The sequence below is a fragment of the Magnolia sinica genome, chromosome 18 (assembly GCF_029962835.1).
Source record: "Magnolia sinica isolate HGM2019 chromosome 18, MsV1, whole genome shotgun sequence".
Taxonomy (NCBI): Eukaryota; Viridiplantae; Streptophyta; class Magnoliopsida; order Magnoliales; family Magnoliaceae; genus Magnolia; species Magnolia sinica.
Genome location: NC_080590.1, coordinates 53,709,666 through 53,729,144, shown reverse-complemented (window position 1 = coordinate 53,729,144; position 19,479 = coordinate 53,709,666). Strand labels below are relative to the sequence as shown.

General features: G+C 38.2%; 1 non-coding gene across 1 annotated transcript; it reads left to right on the top strand.

Moving 5' to 3' along the window:
- The first annotated feature begins 1,511 nt into the window (after window positions 1-1,511).
- On the top strand, window positions 1,512-1,618 carry LOC131234208 (small nucleolar RNA R71). The gene has a single exon (XR_009165615.1). It is a non-coding gene; the product is annotated as a small nucleolar RNA R71 (small nucleolar RNA).
- The last annotated feature ends 17,861 nt before the right edge of the window (window positions 1,619-19,479 follow it).

The following is a 19,479-nucleotide window of genomic DNA, read 5'->3' as shown; positions in this document are numbered from 1 at the left end:
GATTATGGTGGTATGGGACACTATATTCGCGCTGTAGGCCTACATTGATTGGTGACGAGCCCTTTGTAGTGACCTCGAGCATGCATGGATACCGCATTGAGGTGACGAGCCTTGGTGTAGTAACGAAGGTATGATAGGCGTGCATTGATTGGTGACAAGCCCTTTGCAACGACCTCAAACCATATAATCGTATGAGATGTCTAGGACTGACGATCCTAGAATGGATCACTGTTTGGATAGTGATATGAGGAAGGTACCTTAGCTTCCCAATCCTGCTGTATGAAAAGGACTAATAACAACTTGGCAATCATGTTCATGCACCGCATTTGCATGTGCTTTGTAGACGTGGCGCACTTTGAGGCGATGTCATGCGTAACGTAAGATGAAGACGCTGAGGGTGTACGCACGAGGGCACGCATCATTCTGCATATATCCTTGCATTAATAAGAGTACTTAGGATATGTTTAATTGTTCTGCTTTATCATTACTGCTTGATTGAACTGATAACATGTTAACCTTTACTTTATTGTTCCACTGAGTTGATCACTCACTCCTACGTTCTGAGGCGGTGTTAAACACCCACCAGACTCTGTCTTAGTTTTTGATGTTGCAGATGTTAATGCAACCTTTGAGGTAGAGCCGGAGATTGAGGATGATGAGGCTGCTTTCTCTTTTATGCAGTTTTCAGACGGGTTCTAGTGAGCCTTGTTCTAATGCAAGGGATGCTGGGATTTCTTTTGGGAATTAAATGATGTAATTTGATACTTATAATTTTGATAGCAACACTTGTATTACGACCTGCTATGTGTATGTATTTCAGGGATTCACACATGTACACATATATCTCTTTAAGTCTTCCGCTTGCTTTCTTCACTTATCCCTGAATTATATCTGCACTTTGGCTTAATTTATTCCATGTTTTATGCACTAATATAGACAACATACATCCATCATTAAATATGTTGCATAAGTGATGTTTTAGAACTCGGGAGCTGAGTTATGCTTGACCCCCGAATTTCAGGGCGTTACACTTTGATGTTCATTATCTAGCACACATCTCCTTAGAATTTAGTCTGGGCAGTATTTAAACAAATATGTATCATCGCAAAAGAATTTACATACCTCGGTGAAGAATTTTCTTTTATCTTATCAGTACTTCTTGAAAAGTAGATATTGTTGGGCAATTTTCAGTTGTGTGAATGTTGTAAGCACAAATACCGCAAACAATTTGTCTCGATTTTTCTAGTGAGATTAGCCACTTTAGCATTGATATCATCGCCCTCTTTTAAGAGATACATTTCGCCCCTCTCCTTTGATTGAGTCGGCCTAGACGTTGTGCTTGATTTTGGGGAGATGTCTCATGATTGTTTATTTTCAGCAAGCTTGTCAAAATAATCCCACACATCAACGAAATTTTATTCATGAATTCCCCATTACACATTGTCTCGACCAATTGGCGCATGAAAGACGTCAGTCCATCAAAGAAGAAATTTGTGATGCGCCACATTTCAAAACCGTGTTGTGAGCATGAACTGACAAGATCCTTAAACCGTTCCCAACATTGAAAGAATGTTTCATCTTCCTTTTGGGCGAAGTTCATGACCGACTTTCTAAGGGTGTTCGTCTTATGGCATAGGAAAATTTTCTTTATGAACTCCCTTGTCATGTCATTCCATCTACCAATAGATCGAGGACGTAATGAATGCAACCATGTCTTAGCTTTCTCTTTCAAAGAAAAATGAAAGTGTTTCAACCTGACCGTGTCGTCTGACACGTTAGGAAAATATAGAGTGGATATGATTTCATCAAACTCTTTTAAGTGTAGATACGGATTTTCAGATTCAAGCCCATGAAATTTTAGAAGGAGTTGGATCACCCCTGGCTTGATATCCATGTGTCCCATATTTTCTGAAAAAACCATGCATGAAGGTGTACTCACCCCCACCGGTTGTAAATAGTCTCGTAAAGTACAAGCAGGGGTGCTTGATGCACCTCATTCTCATCCGGGACTTCCTCAACCTGAGGTTGAGGTCATCTTCTCGGTTGATTAACCGGTTGATTGGCAACCATTACTTCAATTAACTCTGAGGATCTTAAGTGGTGTCTAATCCTATGATGGATAGATAACCCTACAACTAATCCTCCTTCAATCAAAAGACGTCAAGTGTTGTCACAAACCCACTTGGGCATGAAACACTCTTAGCCCTCAATTTCAGATTCTCACCTAAACTTAAAAGGGAAAGAACGAAATAAGAATTCTGGAAAAAGAAAGGAAGAGAATTAGAAACAAGTTACCAAATTGGAAGTTTCTGACTTAAGATCCTACAAAACAAAACAAAAGAAATCAGTTTCTAAAAATAGAAATTCTAAAATTAGTAAGTTTCTAAAAACAGAAAAAAAAAATCTTAAAATTAGAAATTTTCTAAATACAGCAACTAAATCCTAATCTAGAAGAAGAAAGAAAGAAAAATTAGAAAGAGATTACCAAAGTAGAAGTTTCTATATTAGGATCCTACAAAAAAGGAAAGTTAAGTTAGTTTCTTAATAAATAAATAAATAAAGGAAAGTTTCTAAAAATAGAAAATAAAAAGTTTCTAAAAATAAATAAGGAAAGTTTTTAAAAAAGCAACCTAATTTCTAAAAATGAAAAAGGAAAGTTTTTTAAAAGAGAAAAGGAAAGTTCCTAAACCTAGAAATAGAAAGCTAAGTTAGTTTCTAAAATAATTCAGAAAAAACCCTAATCCTAAAAATAGAAAATAGAAAAACCATAATCTTAAACTAATTCCAAAACTAGCTAATCTCAGAAAAATGCAACCGTTAATCCCCGGCAAAGGCGCCAAAAACTTGTTCACAACCCCAAGTGTAGGGTCGCGATGTAGTAATAATTTCAGTGAGACCGAGGTCGAATCCACAGGGACTAATCTTGTGTATTTATTCTGAGAGTTAGAATCAAAACCATGAAAAGATCTAACTTAAATCAGGAAAGTAGAGAGTAATTGTGAGATGATGAATTTAGAAACTTGAGAATTTAAAGGTGGGAAACTAGGGATTACAGGGATCCACTTGCAGCTATTAGGATGCTTCCTTATTCAATTCAAGGCACTCAATTGGAATCAGAGTCCTATCCTATCCAATTGGAAGATATTCAATAAGATCAGGTATGAATCTCCATTGACCTAATTCTCAACGGATAAACGTTGTGAATATTGGAAGTGATTCAATCACCTGACCATGCCCAGGAGACAATGGTAGACAATAGGATATACCGATCCAACATCTATCATGGGAGATTTGTGAAGAATAAAAGAGATTCCACCACTCATTCATGCCTAAGGGACGATGGAGAACAACATGATTTCCTATTTTCACAAACTCCAAATAGGAAAAGAAGATACTTCAAGCTATTGCAGATCGATTGTAATTTCAGTCACAACAAACCATTAAACACTAAAAGTATTCCTTAAATATCAAACTACAATCAAAGGAGTTCAATAATAACAAGAATCAAATAAGAAAACAACCCAACCATGCTACAAGCTTCACCCCTTAGCCCTAGCTAAGGGATCTAGCCAACCATAGACATGTTTGAATTAAAAACCCTAGAAGAAGGCATTAAAAACTAAAGAGAAGAGAAGAAAAACTCTTGGGAAGCATCTTCACCCTTTTGCTCTGCTCCTCCAAACCCTCGATATCCCAAAAAGTGCCTAGGAACCCTTATTTATAGGCAAAGTTCCGCAAATTTGCAAAACCATGTCAAATTTATGCACTCTACGTAACCGGTTCGATGGCATGAGGACTGGCTTCGATGTCATCAAACAGCCTTCGATGTCATTGAAAATATACCCAAAATAGTCCAGCAAGTTGCCCCAAATTCTTCAATAAATTCGATGCCATTGAGCAGCCCTCAATGTCATCGAACCCCTTCCTTCGATGTCATCGAACATATCTTTGATGAATTGAAAAGAGCACCCAATATGTCAAGCAAACAACTCAATTTTTTTTGTAATTCTTTAATGTCATCGACCAGCCTTCCCTTGATGACATCTAAGCTCAAATCCTGCAAATTTATGCATCGGTTTCTGCACTAATTTTTGTACTTCTTTCCTTTTTCACTTGATTTTCTTGAATCTTAGGGTCTTGAAATCTCCATCTTGGTCTCCAAAGATCCATTCTTTGCTTGATGATTCTTGAGCATTAAATCTATGCTTTTAGCATTCTTTTCAATCCAAGCTCTTAAATTCACCTTGCAACACAAATACATGTAAAATATACCATTAAGCCATATTTTGTTTGTAAAACCAAGAAATTAATGGGGGATAATATGGAATATTTGACCCTCAACAGCATGGGTGCAAGTGCGGGTACAGTGCGAGTGTACTCACGTGGGTGTGTGTATGGGTACTCGTGGTGTATGTCCGTTCCAGTTGGTTGCATCTGTTGGGTTTAAACCCCAATGGACCTAACCCTTTGTAAAGGGTGCTTATGCACCACTTCGGAGTCTATATAAAGACTTCTGATTCACATTTCAAACATACGAAAATCCTTCTCTCTTATAAAACACTCTCTGATATTCTATTTTAAGAATTTTGATTATTGAGTTCGTCGCTAAGTCAACTCACTACCAAAAAAAGGGGCAAAGGCTACGGATTAAATTCGTAGCCATAGACCTATGGCTACGGATTCAGTCCGTAGCTAGTCCGTAACACGACCGTCGTCGTAAGTGCCATAACGATAGGTCTGGAACCTATAGCTACGGATTAAATCCGTAGCTATAAGTCAATGGCTACGGATTAAATCCGTAGCAATTATATCTATAGCAAAAAACTTAAACAGCTACGAATATTATTTGTAGCTGAAAGTCCGTAGCAATAGGCCAAAATTTAAAAGGCTACACCTGTCTGATTATTGGCTACGGATTTAATTCGTAGCTATATGTTAAATAGCTACAGATATAATCCATAGCAATTATATCTGTAGCAAAAACTTCAAACAGCTACGGATATTATTTATAGCTGAAAGTCCGTAGCAATATGCCAAAATTAAAAAGGCTACACCTGTCTGACCAGTGGCTACGGTCAATATCCGTAGCTATTTTGTACATTGAAAAATTAAATCATTTGTTCATTCAATTACCACCTGTTCATTCAATTACCACCAATACAATCATTCATTCATTCAATTACAATCATTCATTCATTCAATTACAATTACAATCCTCCATTCATTCAATTACAATTACAATCTTTCATTCAATTAATTACAATTACAATCAATTACAGTTACAATTATAATAATGCTGAAAATACAAATCTTTGTCTTCATTAGAGAAATGTGCTCGACTTCACCCTGAAATTTCAACAGCTTCGTATATTCCATCATCCTACAAACAGTCATGTCATTCATAAATTAGAATGCCCATTGGAGAAAAGAAAGACAGTGAAAGAAGTGCATCACGTATAACCACTTTTTTTTTCTTAATGAATTAAAAAAAAAACTCAAAGAGAAATGAAATTGACACAAAAGAAATGGTCTCACCATATGATTATAGGTTTAGGTTTTGGTTAGGCTATAGGTTATAATTAAGTTTAGGTTATAGGTTAAGGTTTAGGTTATAGGTTTTAGTTTAGGTTTAGGTTAAGGTTTAGGTTATAGGTTATAGCTTTTGAGAACTTGATTACAGGTTATGGTTTAGGTTTAGGAAATCGGGTTCGGGTTCGGGATCGGGTTTAGGTTTGGGTTTTCAAGTTTAGGTTTAGGTTAGGGAGTTGAGATTAGGATTAGGTGTAAGTTTGGGTTTAAGGATTTGAGAATACATTTAAGTTTGAAGTTTAGGTTTAAGTTAAAGGTTTTAGGAAAGGTTATAAGTTTAGGTTAGGTTTATGTTTAGGTTTAGGTTTGGGTTTGGGTTATAGGTTATAGCTTTAGGGAATTGAGAATGGGTTATGGTTTAGGGAAATGTTAGGTTTAGGTAATAGGTTTTGGGATTTGGGAATAGTTTTAGGTTATAAGTATAGGTTTAGGTTAGGTTATAGGTTAAGGTTTAGGGATTTGAGTTTAGGCTATAGGTTTAGGTTTAGGTTTAGAAATTTGAGTTTAGGTTATAGGTTTAGGGAAAGATTAGGTTTAGGTAATAGGTTTTGGGATTTGGGAATAGTTCTAGGTTATAAGTATAGGTTTAGGTTGGGTTATAGGTTAAGGTTTAGGAATTTGAGTTTAGGTTATAGGATTAGGTTTAGGTTTAGGTTTAGGGATTTGAGTTTAGGTTATAGGTTTAGGTTTAGGTTTTATGTTTAGGTTTAGGTTTATGTTTGGGTTTTGAGATTTGAGAATGGGTTTGGGTTTAGGTTATAGGTTTTGGTTTCGGTTTAGGTTATAGGTTTTGGGATTTGAAAATGAGTTCGGGTTTAGGTTATAAGTTTTGGTTTTGGTTTAGGTTTAGGTTATAGGTTTTTGGATTTGAGAATGGGTTATGGTTTAGGTTTAGGAAATCGGGTTCAGGTTCGGGATTGGGTTTAAGTTTGGGTTTTCAAGTTTAGGTTTAGGTTTAGGTTAGGGAGTTGAGATTAGGATTAGGTGTAGGTTTAGGTTTAGGGAATTGAGTTTAGGTTATAGGTTTAGGGAGAGGTTAGGTTTAGGTAATAGGTTTTGGGATTTGGGAATAGTTTTAGGTTATAAGTATAGGTTTAGGTTAGGTTATAGGTTAAGGTTTAGGGATTTGAGTTTAGGTTATAGGATTAGGTTACGGTTTAGGTTTAGGTTATAGGTTTTGGAATTTGAGAATGGGTTCGGGTTTAGGTTATAGGTTTTGGTTTTGGTTTTGGTTTTGGTTATAGGTTTTGGTTTAGGTTATAGGTTTTTGAATTTGAGAATGGGTTTGAGTTTAGGTTATAGGTTTTTGAATTTGAGAATGGGTTCGAGTTTAGGTTATAGGTTATGGTTTTGGTTTAAGTTATAGGTTTTGATTTAGGTTATAGATTATAGGTTTATGTTAAGGTTTAGGTTTAGGTTAAAGGTTTTGGGATTTGAGAATGAGTTCACGTTTAGGTTATAGGTTTTAGTTTTGGTTTAGGTTATAGGTTTTGGGATTTGAGAATGGGTTCGGGCTTATAGGTTTAGGTTTAGGTTATAGGTTTTGGTTTAGGTTATATGTTTAGGTTTAGGCTATAGGTTTTCGTTTTGGTTTAGGTTTAGGTTATAGGTTTTGGTTTAGGTTATAGGTTATATGTTTTGATTTAGGTTATAGGTTATAGGTTTAGGTTTTAGGTTTTGGTTGTGGTTTTGATTTAGGTTATAGGTTATAGGTTTAGGTTAAGGTTTTAGGGAAAGGTAATAGGTTTTGATTTAGATTATAGGTTATAGGTTTAGGTTTTAAGTTTAGGTTTAGGTTTTGATTTATGTTATAGGTTATAGGTTTAGGTTTAGGTTATAAGTTTTGGAATTTGAGATTGGGTTCGAGCTAAGGTTATAGGTTTTGGGATTTGAGAATGGGCTCGGGTTTAGGTTATAAGTTTTGATTTTGGTTTAGGTTTACGTTATATGTTTTTGGATTTGAGGATGGGTTATGGTTTAGGTTTAGGAAATCGGGTTCAGGTTCGGGATTGGGTTTAAGTTTGGGTTTTCAAGTTTAGGTTTAGGTTTAGGTTAGGGAGTTGAGATTAGGATTATGTGTAGGTTTTGCTTTAGGGAATTGAGTTTAGGTTATAGGTTTAGGGAAAGGTTAGGTTTAGGTAATAGGTTTTGGGATTTGGGAATAGTTTTAGGTTATAAGTATAGGTTTAGGTTAGGTTATAGGTTAAGGTTTAAGGATTTGAGTTTAGGCTATAGGTTTAGGATTAGGTCTAGGTTTAGGTTTAGGGAATTGAGTTTAGGTTATAGGTTTAGGGAAAGGTTAGGTTTAGGTTATAGGTTTTGGGATTTGAGAATAGTTTTAGGTTTGGGTTTTATGTTTAGGTTTAGGTTTAGGTTTGGGTTTTGAGATTTGAGAATGGGTTCAGGTTTAGGTTATAGGTTTTGGTTTAGGTTATATGTTTAGGTTTAGGTTATAGGTTTTGGGATTTGAGAATGGGTTCGGGCTTAGGTTATAGGTTTTGGTTTTGGTTTAGGTAATAGGTTTTGGGATTTGAGAATGGGTTCGGGTTTAGGTTTGTGAGACCTGACCCGAGTTCACATGTTTGCATGTGTGTGTGTGAGTATGCATCTCGTGTATTTTGGTCCCGCGGTCCTACCGGTTAAATTTCGGCGACCCGCGACCTTCGGATAGTGATTGCGGTCATCCTTAAGTTTAATCACGTAGACCCGACTCGGATTAACCCAAGACCTATGCCATTGTGACCGCATCGTCGCCGCGATTCCAGTGCCGCGTCTCATGCGTAAATCCGGCATGTCCATCAAAAGTTATGGGCCGCGCATTATTTGGACCGTTGATTGCATTTTTGGTGGGACCCACCTGATTGCACATTTCCCCATGTGCACTATTCCCAATGTAAGCCACCTTTAGGCTAGCAATAATGGCTTCTTTTCTCAAGAAAACCATGATGAGATTGGCTTCTCTAGGCAATGATGAGCCACCTTATCCCATGAGCAATGATTATTTCTCTTTTCAAAAATTCATCTTTTTCTAAGAAAGCAATCATTTCAACTTGAGAAACTCTCTCATCTCCCTCTCTCTTTCTTCATTTCTCTCTTCTCCTCTTTGCAAATGTCCTCCATTGCTGAAATTTTTCAGCCCTCTATCCTCTTCTTCTCCCCTAGATCTAACCATCAAAGATCCATCATCACCATTGAACCTCTTTCCTTGAAGCTTAAGGAGCATGGTAGTTGAAGAATCTTGAAGATCCAACAAGTGGGTGAGCATGTAAGATAGATTGCATGATTCTTATTGTCATAGATCTTTTGTTGCTTCATATGGAGAGTGTAGGACTCACCACATCAATGGTGAAGGTCCACCACTCCTTGGATAAGGTCTTTTTAGCCATCTCTTGCATGCATGTGATCTTGATGGGGCCATTCTCCATGGACCCCATCTTGATGAGATTTCCTTTATTCCTCTCTTCTCCACTTTCTATGGTTTGGATGTAATGATTATGTGGCCCACCTGATGTGCCATGCAACTAGAATTTTTAAATTTTGGGACATCCAGGCCCAAGTTGTTAGACACCCAGGCCCAACTGTGCTGCCTAGTTTTGTTGCTTGATTTGGAAAGCCTTTGGGCCTGATTTTATGGATTTTCTTGGGGAGGTTCTGGGCTTGGGAGTTGTGTGACACATCAGGGTGGACCCCACCTTATGGAATCTATGATTTATTTCCCATTTATTAAATTTTTGGGCTGATCTAGACAGCAACATGTTGCTGTCCAGATTGCTGGAATTTTTTTTATGCTGTAATGTATGTGTTGTAGGCCTTGTTTGTGGTCTCATTTTTCCTGATTTCTTAGACTTCTCTTTGAGGTATGGACCCCACCTAAAAGTATGCTAAACCTCAGCTTCAAATGTCCCTATTTGATCACCCAAAAGGGTGGGCCAAGGAGGGTGGATGGTCCAGATTTTTCTGGACTGTCCAGCTACACTGTTTGCTGGAAACTCATAAATATCAGCCTGATTTTGAAATGCTGGGCCACCTTTGTGGACCCCACCTTACTATATACTTGTATAGGAAGGTTGTCCTTGTATTTTTCCAAATTTACATAGACCTGGGCCCACTCAAATGGGGTGCTAAAGTCAGGGACAGCAGCATTGCTGCACCAGGAAAATAAAAATCTGGACCTTGCTGTCCATAAATTGCATGAGTTAAATAAAATATTTTTACTATCCCAAAAATCCTAAATTTTTGTAGGGAGGTGTCCCACCCATATTAGGACCTATCCACAAAATTTCAGGGCCAAGGAATCCTATTTGGGCATCCAAAAGGGTGGGCCAACATACTGGACTGCCAGAAATTTCTGCTGTGCAGTCCAGCAGCATAGTCCCATAAAAATAATATTAAAAAAATAATTTCTAAGAAGGTGGGCCATATTTCTGGATGTCAACTTGTTTTAGGCTTGATGAGGGACCTTGGGTCCAAATTTCAGGAATTTTGGAGGCCCAGAACCCACCCATTGGATGGCTCAAATTCAGGACAGTTATATTCCAGCAATATTTCACCCTGGATAGATTGCATTCTTTAAATTAATTTAAATACTTCTGAGTATCCTAAAATCATGAAAATTTATATAGAGGTGGTCCACCCATGGTGGGACTCACCTACAAATTTTTGGGGCCAATGGAGCCCTGTGTACACCGTGACAAGTGCTGGAATGGCTCACCACGTCCAGGTGTCCTGATTCACCAGATTTTCTTGATGGTCTGATTTATTTAAATTAATTAAAATACTTCTGATCGTCCAAAAATCACAAAATTTTGAGGATTCGTGGTCCACCTATGGGAGGACCATCTTGTAAATTTTCATGTCCATCGGGCCCCTGTACTGATCGTGGTGTGGCTTGCAAACTTGGGTCAGTTTTGGGCCAGATACTCAGGCCCGTAGGACTACCCATCACGGGATGCCCCTACCTTGGGCTGTTGCTGGGCCTGTATTCCAGCGGCATGGCCCACTTCTAATATGTGTTGTGCATTCCCCTCTCATCCGGTGGGACCCACTATGATATGTGTGGGTCACCATGGGCTGGTAACCCATTTGAATTACATAAATTTCTGGATTCCAGCAGGCCCAGGAAGTGGGTGGGCTGAAATTCCAGTAAGGGGCCCAAATTTGCTCCATAGTGGATTGTTTTGGAGTTGTTGTGGCCCACCAGATTTAAGGGAGTATTGCACACACTCCTTGCCTTATTTCCTTAGACATTTTTGGCCGTAATTAGTGGCTCTTAAGGCTCACCTTTGTGGTGATGTTGGGGGTTAGCCTTAACCAGATTTTTGAAAGTTTATAGACCCAATGGGCTGGAAACCTATTTCTTGAGCCCAAGATCGTGTAGGGCCTGACCTTATTGTTTCACGGGCCCAACGAGCCGTCTACAGGCTGACCGTGTGTATTTATTAGCCGTGATGCCCTCATGAAATGCTTAATTATGGGCTGACTTGCGGGGCCCACATAAATGTATAGTGTGGAGGGCCTTGCTAAGTCTTTGGGCTGATGTGGCAAGGCCCACACTGTCAGTATAGGCCTTGCCTATGTGTATTATTGGGTTTATGGGCTGCCCTCAAGCCCACCATAATGTATGAATTGGATGACTTTTGTTTTGGGCTATTTCTTTAGGGCCCATTATGTGATATAGTATATGCATGTTTGTGTTAGCAAGTAGGCCTTGTGGACTCAGTTCTTTTGGATAGGCCCACTGATCTTGAGCCTATACTCTCCTATCTATTGTGATGGGCTTAGGGGCAATGATACACAAGAAGTCGGGCCCTTGGCTGCCCATTAAACTGACCCTGTACTTAGGCCAAAAGTGAGGCCCAACTCACTTGTGTTAAATGTGAAACTTGCCCATGTAAATGAATTACTGGGCTGCCCATGAAGCCCACCACAATATGTGGAATTATGACCTTTGTGGTTGGGCCCAAACATTACTTGAGGGCCCACTATATGGCTTATGAGTTGGGCTTGGTGTATGGCCTACTAGTCCACGCATTGCTTAGGCCTTAGATCTTTCATTATATGGGTAGTGGTGAGCTACCTCTTGGAAACCAGTTGAGGTTGGATGTCCTCCTTGGTGATCCTAAGGTAAGCTCATAGGTTTCTCTATGGGTGGTTAAAGGCCCACCATAGACCTTAGGCTATTTATTTAAGGCTCAATATGCATGTATGTAGAACCTACCTTAATGCATGTTTGGTCCAGGCCGTCCAAGCCTTGGATCGCCCGATTGTGGAAGCACTCTCTGCCTTGGGTTGTTGCTGGCACAATCCAGTAGCAGGCCCACTTGATCTTTTCATGTTATATACACACTCTCCATCTGGTGGGGTTTCCCGGTGAGTATAGTTGGCCTTCATGAGATTATTTCCACATACTCAACTAATTTATGGACCTTGCAGGCCCAGGAAGTCAAACGGGCCAAAAGTTTATCAAAGGGCCTTCAATGTACAATTTTATGGTTACAACTTTATTTAACTGTGGGGCTCACCATATTGAGAACTTGTGTACGTGTTACATGCTTATGCTTTCTTATAATCCTTGGGCTTAATCAGTGCATTCTTTTAGGTCACTTTTAGTGATCTTATGAAGACCCCATCTTAAGATCAGAATTTTGGGACATCTAGTGAGCCCAGATTGGGCAGGGACATCCCAGCTTGGCCCAACCATACATTGGGCCGACTTCCACCATTTTGATGGACTTGTGGGCTGAGGTAAGGATAGTATTGGGCCCTCGGTTGCCTACTTAAATTACTAATTATTGGGCTGATGTACTGGGGCCCATTTCATCCAAACTTAAACCTATTTTTGGGCCGTATATTGTGTACGCGGGCTGCCCACCAAGTCCAACTTAATGCATGGATTCTATGGCCATTGGGAATTGGGCCTTGGGCCTTAATTCTCCTCTTAGAGCCCATGTTGTTAAAAGTGGTATTATATCTTTTTATGGCCTTTTATGAGGAATATATGTATGTGGTTACTTTTATTTTTTATCTTAAATGTAGGCCTTGGGCCTTTTATCCATATAGTTCATGGTAGATATGCCTTTTTGGGGAATGATGGTTAAATGTCCCCATTATGGACCCCTCTAGGTCCGGTTGTATTTAAAAGTGATTGGATACTTATCTTAGACAGTTGCTAAGCTCATTTCTATATTACTTAGACCCGTAGTTGTATGCTTAGTCTTGTGGGCTACCCCAGGTAAATGGGCCCCCACTAGAGGTGGGATTCCTTATGGATATTGTCTAAGTACCTAGTCTTGGTTCCTTCTTGGATAGGAGGAATGTAATTTACTTTGTATATCGCCGCATGATGCGCCTAGACCCATCTTCATGACCCATGTGCATCATTGTATGCTTGGATGACACTGTGTGTGTGGTTATGATTGTGCCATTGGGCATTGCATGCTGTCTTCCCGAGGGACGTAATATTCCCTCTTGAGCATGTTGAATGCTTGGAATTGATGCATAGTTGATTGTGTGATTCATGCATCTGGCATTACATAATATATGAGCATTATCACCCTTGCTTCATCAGGGTTGTAACCTCCACAGCTACATCATGGATGGCTATGTTTGGACACTGGAAATGTTACTTGAGCATACCGGGTGCATAGGATGCCCATGGGTGAAATTCCCAAAACTTCCATGGTACCAAGGATCTGCTCCAACGCCGTGACCGGGTGGAATATATGAGCGCACGAGGGCCTTATACCATTAGGCCGCGACTCTCACTATCGTGTAGTCGGTTGGATAAGAGTGTGGCCTTACTCGCCTGATGTAAGAGGGCATTGCTAGGCTGAGTCTGACCAGCTCGTGAATGGGTCCGCTACCGTCAGGCCTTGCTGGTGATTGGTTGTCCACAGCGGGTAGTGAGGTCTCTTACGCTCGTTTGATCTGCAGAGCGGCATCAACAGTGTAATGGACCCCGTGATTTCCTTATGATTGGAAATATACTTGACATATGGTTTGGTTATGAGCACTAGCATTACTTGCATCGCATTAGTATTGGTTATGTAAGCCCCTTCATGCATTGCCTTGGTATGGCGTCCAGTACTCATTGCATCATATTCATGATAAGCCTTGGTAAGGCTAGTGATATTCTCATTGAGCATGTCTCCTTCCTGTATCTCCTATTATTCTTCTGTGCACTATTATCACACACTTACACCACCCTCTAAGCTTCTATAAGCTTATGCACGATTGATGCGTGCAGGAGACTCTAGGTAGTGTCGCAGTGGCAGAGTTTGGATTAGAGCTGAGCTTGAGGACCCAGTATTGCATCCTTCCTTTCTTTCTTCTATTATCTTATGTATGTCCTTTTGGACCTCATGTAAACTTGTAAAAGTTCAAATTCTTAGTGAATTTTGTGATAAGTGCCTTTTTTATTCTCAGATTTACTTGTTGTGATCTTGGGTATGCTCGTATTGGAAATGGTTATATTGTTATGGAAATCCTCCTTGTAGGATCCCAGGATCGGAACCTGCTTTAGGAGCCGAGAATGGGGTACTACGGAGGCTGTTGCGGCCAGAACCGGCCATCTGGTTCCTTGTAAATCCGGTTACCGAGTCTGGGGCGTGACAGGGTTATAGGTTGTGCTTAAAGGTTACGGTTTAGGTTTAGGTTTAGGTTTAGGTTATAGGTTTAGGGATTTGAGAATGGGTTAGGGTTTAGGTTATATGTTTTGGTTATAGGTTATAGGTTTAAGTTAAGGTTAAGGTTATAGGTTATAGGTTTAGGTTATAGGTTTTTGGATTTGAGAATGGATTATTGTTTAGGTTTAGGAAATTGGGTTCAGGTTCGGGGTTGGGTTTAGGTTTAGGTTTAGGTTTAGGTTAGGGAGTTGAGATTAGGATTAGGTGTAGGTTTAGGTTTAGAAAATTGAGTTTAGGTTATAGGTTTAGGGAGAGGTTAGGTTTAGGTAATAGGTTTTGGGATTTGGGAATAGTTTTAGGTTATAAGTATAGGTTTAGGTTAGGTTATAGGTTAAGGTTTAGGGATTTGAGTTTAGGTAATAGGATTAGGTTACGGTTTAGGTTTAGGTTATAGGTTTTGGGATTTGAAAATGGGTTCGGGTTTAGGTTATAGGTTTTGGTTTTGGTTTTGGTTTTGGTTATAGGTTTTGATTTAGGTTATAGGTTTTGATTTAGGTTATAGGTTTTTGAATTTGAGAATGGGTTCGAGTTTAGGTTATAGGTTATGGTTTTGGTTTAGGTTATAGGTTTTGATTTAGGTTATAGGTTATAGGTTTATGTTAAGGTTTAGGTTTAGGTTAAAAGTTTTGGTATTTGAGAATGAGTTCACATTTAGGTTATAGGTTTTGGTTTTGGTTATAGGTTTTGGGATTTGAGAATGGGTTCGGGCTTAGGTTATAGGTTTCGGTTTTGGTTTAGGTTATAGGTTTTGATTTAGGTTATAGGTTATCGGTTTAGGTTAAGGTTTAGGTTTAGGTTATAGGTTTTGGGATTTGTGAATGGGTTCGGGTTTAGGTTATAAGTTTTGGTTTTGGTTTAGGTTTAGGTTATATGTTTTTGAATTTGAGGATGGGTTATGGTTTAGGTTTAGGAAATCGGGTTCAGGTTCGGGATTGGGTTTAAGTTTAAATTTTCAAGTTTAGGTTTAGGTTTAGGTTAGGAAGTCAAGATTAGGATAAGGTGTAGGTTTTGCTTTAGGAAATTGAGTTTAGGTTATAGGTTTAGGGAAAGGTTAGGTTTAGGTAATAGGTTTTGGGATTTGGGAATAGTTTTAGGTTATAAGTATAGGTTTAGGTTAGGTTATAGGTTAAGGTTTAGGGATTTGAGTTTAGGCTATAGGTTTAGGATTAGGTCTAGGTTTAGGTTTAGGGAATTGAGTTTAGGTTATAGGTTTAGGGAAAGGTTAGGTTTAGGTAATAGGTTTTGGGATTTGGGAATAGTTTTAGGTTATAAGTATATGTTTAGGTTAGGTTATAGGTTAAGGTTTAGGGATTTGAGTTTAGGCTATAGGTTTAGGATTAGGTCTAGGTTTAGGTTTAGGGAATTGAGTTTAGGTTATAGGTTTAGGGAAAGGTTAGGTTTAGGTTATAGGTTTTGGGATTTGAGAATAGTTTTAGGTTTAGGTTTTATGTTTAGGTTTAAGTTTAGGTTTGGGTTTTGGGATTTGAGAATGGGTTTGGGTTTAGGTTATAGGTTTTGGTTTAGGTTATATGTTTAGGTTTAGGTTATAGGTTTTGGGATTTGAGAATGGGTTCGGGCTTAGGTTATAAGTTTTGGTTTTGGTTTAGGTAATAGGTTTTAGGATTTGAGAATGGGTTCGGGCTTAGGTTATAGGTTTTGGTTTTGGTTTTGGTTATAGGTTTTGGGATTTGAGAATGGGTTCAGGCTTAGGTTATAGGTTTTGGTATTTGAGAATGGGTTCGGGTTTAGGTTATAGGTTTTGCTTATAGGTTAAGGTTTAGGATTAGGTTTAGGTTTAGGTTATAGGTTTAGGGATTTGAGAATGGGTTCGGGTTTAGGTTATATGTATTGGTTATAGGTTATAGGTTTATGTTAAGGTTTAGGTTATAGGTTTTTGGATTTGAGAATGGGTTATGGTTTAGGTTTAGGAAATTGGGTTCAGGTTCGGGATTGGGTTTAGGTTTAGATTTTCAAGTTTATGTTTAGGTTTAGGTTAGGGAGTTGAGATTAGGATTAAGTGTAGGTTTAGGTTTAGGGAATTGGGTTTAGGTTATAGGTTTAGTGTGTGGTTAGGTTTAGGTAATAGGTTTTGGGATTTGGGAATAGTTTTAGGTTATAAGTATAGGTTTAGGTTAGGTTATAGGTTAAGGTTTAGGGATTTGAGTTTAGGTTATAGGATTAGGTTACGGTTTAGGTTTAGGTTTAGGGAATTGAGTTTAGGTTATAGGTTTAGGGAGAGGTTAGGTTTAGGTAATAGGTTTTGGGATTTGGGAATAATTTTAGGTCATAAGTATAGGTTTAGGTTAGGTTATAGGTTAAGGTTTAGGGATTTGAGTTTAAGCTATAGGTCTAGGTTTAGGTCTAGGTTGAGGTTTAGGGAATTGAGTTTAGGTTATAGGTTTAGGTTTAGGTTTAGGTTTAGGTTTAGGTTTCGGTTTGGGTTTTGGGATTTGAGAATGGGTTTAGATTTAGGCTATAGGTTTTGGCTTTGGTTTGGGTTATAGGTTTGGTTTAGGTTATAGGTTTTAGGTTTAGGTTTACGTTTAGGTTATAGGATTTGAGAATGGGTTCGGGTTTAGGATATAGGTTTTGGTTTTGGTTTAGGTTATATGTTTTGATTTAGGTTATAGGTTATAGGTTTAGGTTTTAGGTTTTGGTTGTGGTTTTGATTTAGGTTATAGGTTATAGGTTTAGGTTAAGGTTTTAGGAAAAGGTAATAGGTTTTGATTTAGGTTATAAGTTATAGGTTTAGGTTTTAGGTTTAGGTTTAGGTTTTGATTTATGTTATATGTTATAGGATTAGGTTTAGGAAATCGGGTTCAGGTTCGGGATTAGGTTTAAGTTTGGGTTTTCAAGTTTAGGTTTAGGTTTAGGTTAGGGAGTTAAGATTAGGATTAGGTATAAGTTTAGGTTATAGGTTTAGGGAAAGGTTAGGTTTAGGTTATAGGTTTAAGTTAAGGTTGAGGTTTAGGTTATAGGTTAAGGTGTTAGGTCATGGGTTTTGATTTAGGTTATAGGTTATAGGTATAAGTTAAGGTTTAGGTTTAGGTTTAGGTTTAGGTTTAGGTTATAAGATATAGGTTTAGGGAATTGAGAATTGGTTAAGGTTTAGGTTTAGGAAATCGGGTTTGGGTTCGGGATCGGGTTTATGTTTGGGTTTTCAAGTTTAGGTATAAGTTTAGGCTAGGAAGTTAAGATTAGAATTAGGTGTAGGTTTAAGTTTAGGGATTTGAGTATACATTTAGGTTATAGGTTTAGGTTTAGGTTTTAGGTTTTAGGTTAAGGTTTAGGTTTAAGTTAAGGTTGAGGTTTAGGTTATAAGTTAAGGTTTTAGGTCATGGGTTTTGGTTTAGGTTATAGGTTATAGGTATAAGTTAAGGTTTAGGTTTTGGGATTTGATTAAGTTTAGGTTATAAGATATAGGTTGAGGGAATTGAGAATAGGTTAAGGTTTAGGTTTAGGAAATCGGGTTTGGGTTCGGGATCGGGTTTATGTTTGGGTTTTCAAGTTTAGGTATAGGTTTAGGTTAAGGAGTTAAGATTAGGATTAGGTGTAGGTTTAGGTTTAGGGATTTGAGAATACATTTAGGTTATAGGTTTAGGTTTAGGTTTTAGGTTTTAGGTTAAGGTTATATGTTTAGGTTGAGGTTTAGGTTTAAGTTAATGTTGAGGTTTAGGTTATAGGTTAAGGTTTTAGGTCATAGGTTTTGGTTTAGGTTAAGGTTATAGGTATAAGTTAAGGTTTAGGTTAAGGTTTAGGTTTAGGTTATAAGATATAGGTTTAGGGAATTGAGAATAGGTTAAAGTTTAGGTTTAGGAAATCAGGTTTGGGTTCGGGATCGGGTTTATGTTTAGGTTTTCAAGTTTAGGTATAGATTTAGGTTAGGGAGTTAAGATTAGGCTTTGGTGTAGGTTTAGGTTTAGGGATTTGAGAATACATTTAGGTTATAGGTTTAGGTTTAGGTTTTAGGTTTTAGGTTAAGGTTATATGTTTAGGTTGAGGTTTAGGTTTAAGTTAATGTTGAGGTTTAGGTTATAGGTTAAGGTTTTAGGTCATAGGTTTTGGTTTAGGTTAAGGTTATAGGTATAGGTTAAGGTTTAGGTTTAGGTTTACGTTTAGGTTATAAGATATAGGTTTAGGGAATTGAGAATAGGTTAAGGTTTAGGTTTAGGTTTTGGGTTTAGGTTTAGATTTTAGGTTTTAAGTTAAGGTTTAGGTTTAGGTTAAGGTTGAGGTTTAGGTTATAGGTTAAGGTTTTAGGTCATAAGTTTTGGTTTAGGTTAAGGGTATGGTCCCTGCAAATACAGAAATAAACACGGCCATCCGACACAAATGTCAAGCCCTTCCAATGTTGTCCATAAAAAATGGACAGCTTCATCATGGTCATAATAGCGGTTCCCTCTTTCCAGGGAACCCCGCTCTTCCGAATAACTCCGACGCACATCCGGGTCTGCTCCATTAATTTCGATCAAATACATAAACACGGCCTGTCCAAATGGCCAGGCCCCTCCAATGCTGTCCATAGGAAATGGACAGCTTCATCATGGTCATAACAGCGGTTCCCACCTTCCAGGGACCCCCGCTCATCCGGATAGCTCCGACGCACATCCGGGTCTGCTCCATTAATTTCGAGCAAATTTAATGGAGCAAATACATAACCACTTGGTCTCAAATACTTACTTTATAAAAGAAAATCTCTCATGTTTTCTCAAATTTTCCATTTCGATCTTTTTTAGCTCAAATCCATGTCAATGCATAAGAATCATGCATAAACATGGATTTTAAGCAAAATACATGAGTGAAATTACAACATAGATATCATGCACATGATATCACATAATGTATTGTTTGATGAACTACACATGTGCATTCTTGACAAGAGACGTACCAGATGATTGAATCTGAAATATGCAGCTCCAACCCTCCCACATGCAACATCTGGTTATCAGTATCAGCTGGGTGTAAGAAGCTAGAAAAACACACGCAGAAGAAATTAGTGAGCAAAACAAACATTGAGAAACATGAAAAGCTAAGAAAATGGAAGACTTACTCATTAAACTTAGTAAGATAATATGCAGATTACTTTGATCACCTAAAATAAGGAAAGAAAGGAATACAAATTAGACTATCAAAACAAGCATGTATGGCATAGCCATCACTATAAAACATGACATTTCTCTAAGCAAAGCTGCTCACCGGGAGTCCG